This window comes from Lathyrus oleraceus, chromosome 4 (assembly GCF_024323335.1).
Source record: "Lathyrus oleraceus cultivar Zhongwan6 chromosome 4, CAAS_Psat_ZW6_1.0, whole genome shotgun sequence".
NCBI lineage: Eukaryota > Viridiplantae > Streptophyta > Magnoliopsida > Fabales > Fabaceae > Lathyrus > Lathyrus oleraceus.
This window is the reverse complement of record NC_066582.1, coordinates 491,585,112-491,592,404: the sequence shown is the minus strand read 5'-3', so window position 1 is coordinate 491,592,404 and position 7,293 is coordinate 491,585,112. Positions and strand designations below refer to the sequence as shown.

The 7,293-nt window shown below is 30.1% G+C and overlaps 1 non-coding gene across 1 annotated transcript; it reads left to right on the top strand.

The window, feature by feature from the left end:
• The first annotated feature begins 2,049 nt into the window (after positions 1–2,049).
• TRNAT-UGU (transfer RNA threonine (anticodon UGU)) lies at positions 2,050–2,121 on the top strand. The gene has a single exon. It is a non-coding gene; the product is annotated as a tRNA-Thr (tRNA).
• The last annotated feature ends 5,172 nt before the right edge of the window (positions 2,122–7,293 follow it).

The following is a 7,293-nucleotide window of genomic DNA, read 5'->3' as shown; positions in this document are numbered from 1 at the left end:
AGAAATACTTTCAATACAAGTGACTTGATTGTTTCACTCAAACCAAAGGCTCATGATACCACTGTTGGGGTTGATTCGGGAGATTAACACGGGAAAATATTTTTCACTTTGGAGCTTTCTTCCTTATGAGCCACACACTTTTGTTACAGACACACCACATACTCACATAAAACCTTAAGGTGATAGATGTGTGAGTTCTCCCACTTACAAATGCCCAAGTCTCCATATTTCTAATCAACGTGGGATTTCTCCACACTACCCACATGTATTTTTTTTCTCAAGAATAATTAGTATGATTTACAAAAAATCTCTTATTGTTAATTATAATTATTGAAGTAGCTGAATAAAATGAAAGTTAACAAATAAAAGTATAATAATAAGGGAAAAAATAAACGTTTGTAAATAGACATTTATATTGAGACAAAGATAAAATGCAAATGAGATAGTTTTATGAGACTAAAAGATTAATTTATTTAATAATAATGAATAGAAAAATGTTAACGAGTGCTTAGGAACATAATTTTAAAATAAGTCGGTGATCGGTCCCAGTCAAACTATTGAGGAACATAATTTTAAAATAAGTCGGTGATCGGTCCCAATCAAACTATTGAGTTACTAAGTTACTGGTGAGGCTTGTGGGTCACTGGTCGGACCGCATGACTTATAATTCATTTTATACAAATTAAAAAAATCATGAAATAAAATTCTTGATATAAATTTCATAATTATTAAATCATTTTTGCAATTTTAACATTATTTGGTTATTATAAATAATAATAAAGTTATATTTTAAAATAAGAGCACCAAACTTAAGATGAATCTGTCGGATAAAAAACTCATCGATTCACGGGTCTGATCAATGAACTATTTAGATCACATCGATTTTCACCATATCAATGGCCCGATGATCTGACAACCTACTATCCAATTGGTCTGACCGGTCGAAATCATTCGGGTTTTAAGATTTAAAAGTATACGTTTATTTAGAAATGCATGTATTGTAAATTGAAATAATTAAAAAATTTTAATTGAAATAATTAATTTAAAAAATTGTTTTTTAACTTAAAATTCTTAAAAGAAACATTCGTTAGCATATGACCATAATAAATAATATTAAAATATACATATTCATGTTGTTAAGTGATCCAATAGCTCAACTAATGACATATTGACACACTTCTCAAACTCTATTCGTCCGAATTTTAAAACATTTGGTTAAAACTTTTTTTAATATCAAAAATATCATTTAAACAAAACTTATTATAATGCTGTTCAGATGAAAATTAGTCCTATAGTAGATGGTCAATGATATCATTTTTTAAACTCATTTTTTGAAACAAGATCTTGTTCATTTATTTATTACATAGCATTTATAATACATATGGTTAATAAATATCTTGTATATTTAAATTAACTTTTTTTCTACGATATGTTTTTTTTTAAATGTAATCAATTACAAGATAAATTTATTAATCATATATGAACTTATTTAACCAATTATTTATAAATCATTAATAATGTATTTTTTAAAAACTAATTTTGTTAAGAAAATATAATAAGTTAAATAATGAAATGAATTGTCGTAGCTATTGCATTAACTAGTTTGGAGTAAGGGAGACATTCTATATAAAGTCCCGATTTTTGAACACGAATGATCACGTTTTCTACATCTACAATTATTAAAATATTTGTTAGCCAATACAAAAGATAAATAAAAAATGAATTAACCATATATTTTGTCTATCTTTACCATTTAATAAATAAATGAACAATACTATTTGACAAAAAATAAGTATAGAAATAATAATCCATTAAACTACCAATTTTACATGTATTCTCTCCATTTCTTATTATAAATAAATTTTAACACTTTAGTAATTGATGTATATAATATATAATATATAATAATTATTGTTAAATAGTTTATAAAAAAGAATAGATGAAGTATGTGTTAACCACATAACATACCATTATTCTTTATATTTAATAAAAGAGTTACAATTTTTAATATTTTTTAATTTTAAAATATTTGTCTCATCAAAACATCAAGCCCTTATAGCTCAGTGGTAGAGCGTCAGTCTTGTAAATTGAAGGTCCGTAGTTCAATCCTGCGTGAGGGCATTTTTAATGATGTTTCTTATTTAGAGATATTTTGATTAATAATGCTACATACTAACTTTTTTTTAGCATTAACAATTTCATAAATTTTTTATTTATTAAATTGAGATTAATATAGTTAAAATTATACATAAATAGTATTTAACCTAAGGCAACTATTGTTTTGATTCAAATGTGTAATACAAGGTTATCTTAAATGTTAATTTAATGAGCAATGCATATAGGATGTTGGTATGCAATTCATGAATATTTTCTTGATGAAATTATTTGATGCAATCTTTTTACAAAAGAAAGCTATCAAGCCCCATTAAAAATTTATCTATGGTATGGAAAAAATCCTATAGAAAATCGAAAATATCCCTTAAATTTTGAAGATACATCTCCAGACATATCCTCGTACACATATAATTCAGTCTTTTTTAAATTACGTTTTAATTTTATGATTAAATTTAATTCAAAAATATATTTTCAGAATGTTTTCCAAAAATATATTTCCGAAATCGGTACCTGTTTCAGCATAACAACTTTCACTGCAATGGACAAAAACAGACCCAAAAGAAATTTAAAAAAAATGACATTAATGAGGAGGCATATATTTATCTATGTTGCTTATTTAATTAACCTCTTCCTCTATTATATCTTGTTAGGATTCGTAAATTTGTAATTAAACTTCAATTCCCAAAACTCCTTGTTCTTACTAGAACTAATCTATATGACTTTAAATTCATCATTATTACGGAAAGATAGTGTAAGGAACGATATTTCTAATAAGTCAAAAGAATAAAAGTTAAAAAGGAAATGCATGTCTATTTGCCAATAAATAAATTAAATACATAAAAAAAAGCAGTTGAGCTCCTTCAACTCAATAGAATTAATCTATAGGACTTCAAATTCATCCTTTATGAAAAAATATTTTGGGAGATATTCTGAAAATACATTTTTGGAAGATGTGCCTCAAAAACGAATGACTTATGTGTGCATGAGATACCTCTGAAAATGCATCTTTGAGGTATTTTTGACTTTTTACAAGATGTCTTAATAAATTATATAATGCATTAAGAAATTCTCAAAAATTAAAGCATTTAATATATCTTAAGTTGCTGGAATGTGATGGACTAGAAAGGCTTACCAACCTACGTATCTTACAATTAGGGAATTTTTTAATGCACTTTATATGTTTCTTAGAGACCATACAAAAATACTAAAATGCCCCCTAGTTTCCGGATATGCATCTCCGGACGCTCCTAATACACATTCAACATAGACCATTATGAGAGACGTCCTCTAAGATGTTTTTTTTAATATCGGAGATGCATCTCCGGGATATTTCAAGAAAATATTCATAAATGATCAACTCAGTGGAAATTTCGGAGATGCATCTTCGGAAGTTTGAGCGGAATTTTGAAATGGTCTATCACCTTTGCATGTCAGATATTTCAAGAGATACATCTCCGGAATAATCTAATAAAATACACATATGCATTATCATGCAACCATTATTATTTTTCTTTATAAACCCTCTCCAGAAACCCTTACATTCTCAATCCACATTTTCACTCCAAATCTCTAATGTTGTGGTTCATCACACCAAAGGGAGAAAAAAGTTAGAATTTTAGGTAAAGATCATTATTTCAAACTGCATTGCTCACATTAATCCTGTTTTTTGTCTGAAAAAATGAGCATTTTTCGGAAAGTATATGAACTTTTCCGAAAATGATTTTGCACAAATACATCGAGCAAATCGCCAATGTTGAAGGGGACATTAATTGTGGATATCGAGCTGTTTCGACTTGACTCGATAAAGGAGAAGATAATCCTGCACTTGTCCGCCATCAACTTATCCAATAATTGAGGACTCATAAAGAATCATACATACGATTGTACGGAAAGAAAGAAGACTTCGATGAAGTTTATGAGTCTCTTCCTTGCCTTAGTGGACCGACACCGAAGGAAAAATTGACATAATACCTTGAAATAGGTCACCTCATAGCATGTGCATGTTGGTGTAAGCCCTAGAGGCCAATACTTTTGGTACTTATATCGAATAATTATTAATAATAAAAGACTTTTTCTTTATTATATTTGTCTAATAAAGTCCCTAGAATAGATAATCCGTTTAATGTATCAAGTGTGACTTAATCATGAGATCACATTAAACATAAGGACATTATTCTTAAAGTATCCATAGTCGAGCTTTATTGTGAAGTGGGATAACATTAAAGCATTAAGACTATTATGTATATAGACTGATGATCACATCTCATGGATCATGGATAAGGAGTTATCAAGTCTTAAACATAGGTATGAATATTAAGAGTAATATTTATACTGGATTGACCCGCTATGAGAATACTATATAGAATGTTATGCAAAGTGTCATAAGTTATTCTCATGGTGATAATGGTGTATACCACCCTTCGACCTGAAACCATTATGGACCCTAGATGTAGAGTCGAGTGCCTTATTGCTGATCAAACATTGTTCGTAACTGGATGACCATAAAGACAGTTGATGGGTACTCCACGAAGCATGCTAAGGGACATGAGTGACCTAGATGGAATTTTCCCATACTGCGTAACAGGATAAATGTCTATGGGCCCAATATTGAACTGGACAAGGATGACACGGTCTATGCCTTGTGTTCAATATAGACATAAGGGCAAAAGGGTAATTGTACACATAAGTATTATCACAAAAGGATTTGTCAGATCACATGACATTTTCGTGTCTTGGGTAGCAGTGATGTTTTGCTAGATACCGCTCACTGTTTATTATGTTAAATAAGTGATTTAATATAATTGTCAATGCCGCGAAAACCTACAGGGTCACACACAAAAGGACGGATTGATGAGAGATAGAGTAACTAAGGAATACCGTAATGTACGGTGCACTTAAGTGAATTGTAGAACATCGTAAGGTACGGTGTACTTAAGTAGAATACGAAATATGGTAAGGTACCACGCGCTTAAGTGATTTTGGCATATTATAAGATATGAGTCACATACACTTGAGTGGGCTTTTTAGCTTGCAGCCCACACAAGTGGTTCTATAAATAGAACCCTTGTGTAGAAACATTTGTGCAGTTGCAATTTCGTTTCTCTCTCTCTCTCTCTATCTCTCTCTCTCTCTCTCTCTCTCTCTCTCTCACACACACACACACACACACACACACTCAAAGTCTTCATTCGTAGCAGCTAGCACTGAGATTGAAGGAATCCGTTCGTGTGGACTGAGTAGAGGCGTTGTCATCGTTCAACGTTCGTGATCGCTCCGTAGATCTGCATCAAGGGTTACAATCGCCATAAGAGGTAATGATTCTATCACTGATCATGCTCATTCGTAAGGATCACCAAAGGAGAAATTTTAAATTCCGCTGCATTTTGGATAGCTCTTCTCCTTTAGTGCATATGATAAGATGTGTGTTGATCTTGCACGATATGGTTTTCCGGAAACCTTTTCCCATTGCTTACTGTCCCACCTTAAAATCCAAATGATCATATTATGTGTATTGAGTGACTTTCAAAATCACGACATTATATTCAAGTTTATTTGAAACCGGGATGCCTTGTACCACTTACATCACCTGAGTGGACGACTCATTCAAAAATAAAATTTGAGACTTGGCCGGACCATTTTATGGAAAAGATGCAAGAGTTCCAAACATTGAGCAACATTGAAAGATAATCAAATGCACACAGGTCAAAAGGGATACTCTCTATAGATTTAGTTGGAGACAAATTTTTTGATTTATTTTAATTTTGTGTTTATCCTGACAAATAAGTGTATGTAATTGTGTCTTAATATTAATGAAGTGTAATTTATTCAACTTGTTATATTGTGTCTTAATATATTTTTTATCTTTCCCATAACAACATTTGTTTATTTGTAAAAAAAAGGTTTTGTTTTCAAACCTGTTCAAGAGAGGTTTTGGAGATGCATCTCCGGAATAAGATAATATGGTGTGTAACTAAAGATATATTTCCGGAATCAGCATGTTAGATTTTGAATGATCCACAATTGTCTATAGCTTCTATAAATTAAGATGTCATTGTTTCTTATTTTACACAAACTGAAAATGTCTCAAATGTCATAAATAAACATGAATTGGTATGTCGCAAATGTCTCATTCTCCAGCGCGACACTTGGGAGGAAGTTTAAACTCAACGAGTACACATCTCTTGCAGATATTAAATACGAAATCCATCATATTCTACCTTATAGAGACAAACGAAGAATTGTGAAGCTCGAGTACCGTTCACCGGATGCAGATGGATGCATATGTAAGGGCTATGCGGAATACTTGTTTTTGTTTCGAAACAAAAGTTCCACTCGAGTTGGAGCGACGATTTCAAGATCGATCGAAGATATTATGAAGATGTTGAAGCATCCACCTGAATATTGATATTGAAGTGCAATGTTGCATTTTATGTTGAAATCATTGATGTAATGCTCATTTTATTTTATGAATGTTAATTTTATTTTAGAAAATTACATGTTTTTGGTGTCTGCTTCTGCTATTGTTTATACGTTACATAAATGCATCTACGAATTTTTTTTTGGAGATGCATCTCGGATATTAAAAAAATATCTTATAAAACATCACTAATAATGACCTACATTGAATGTATATTGAGTGTGTCTAAAGATATATCTTCAAAAATTAAGATGCATTTTAATATTTTTGCGTGGTGTCTAAGAGACGTATGTGATGCATTAAGCAATTCTCTAAAATTATTAACTGTCCACTTTTTGTTGAAGAATGTCATAACACAAGTGAAATTTGGCCAAAAAATTCTCATACCTCAAACATAATCTAATCTTAAGTTATTTCTAATCTATTAGAAAATGTGCTATAACAAATCATATAGTTCTCCTTCATGCAATCTAAAATATAAAATATTTTAATTATTAAGTTAATTTACTATTGAAAAAGTAACATAAATTTGATAATTGTACAAAATAATTTACAATATCTATAAAATCATAGTGTGATAATATAGTTTAAGGAATAACAATGTTAGTTAATGTTTAAAAAATCATAGTGTATTTATGGTTTAAAAGATAACAATTTTTAGGGTGTGTTTGAATCACAAAGAAATAATAATTTTTGGGTGTGTTTGATTCACAAAGAAGTAAGTACGCGATCGGACAATATAAAATAATATAGAAGACACA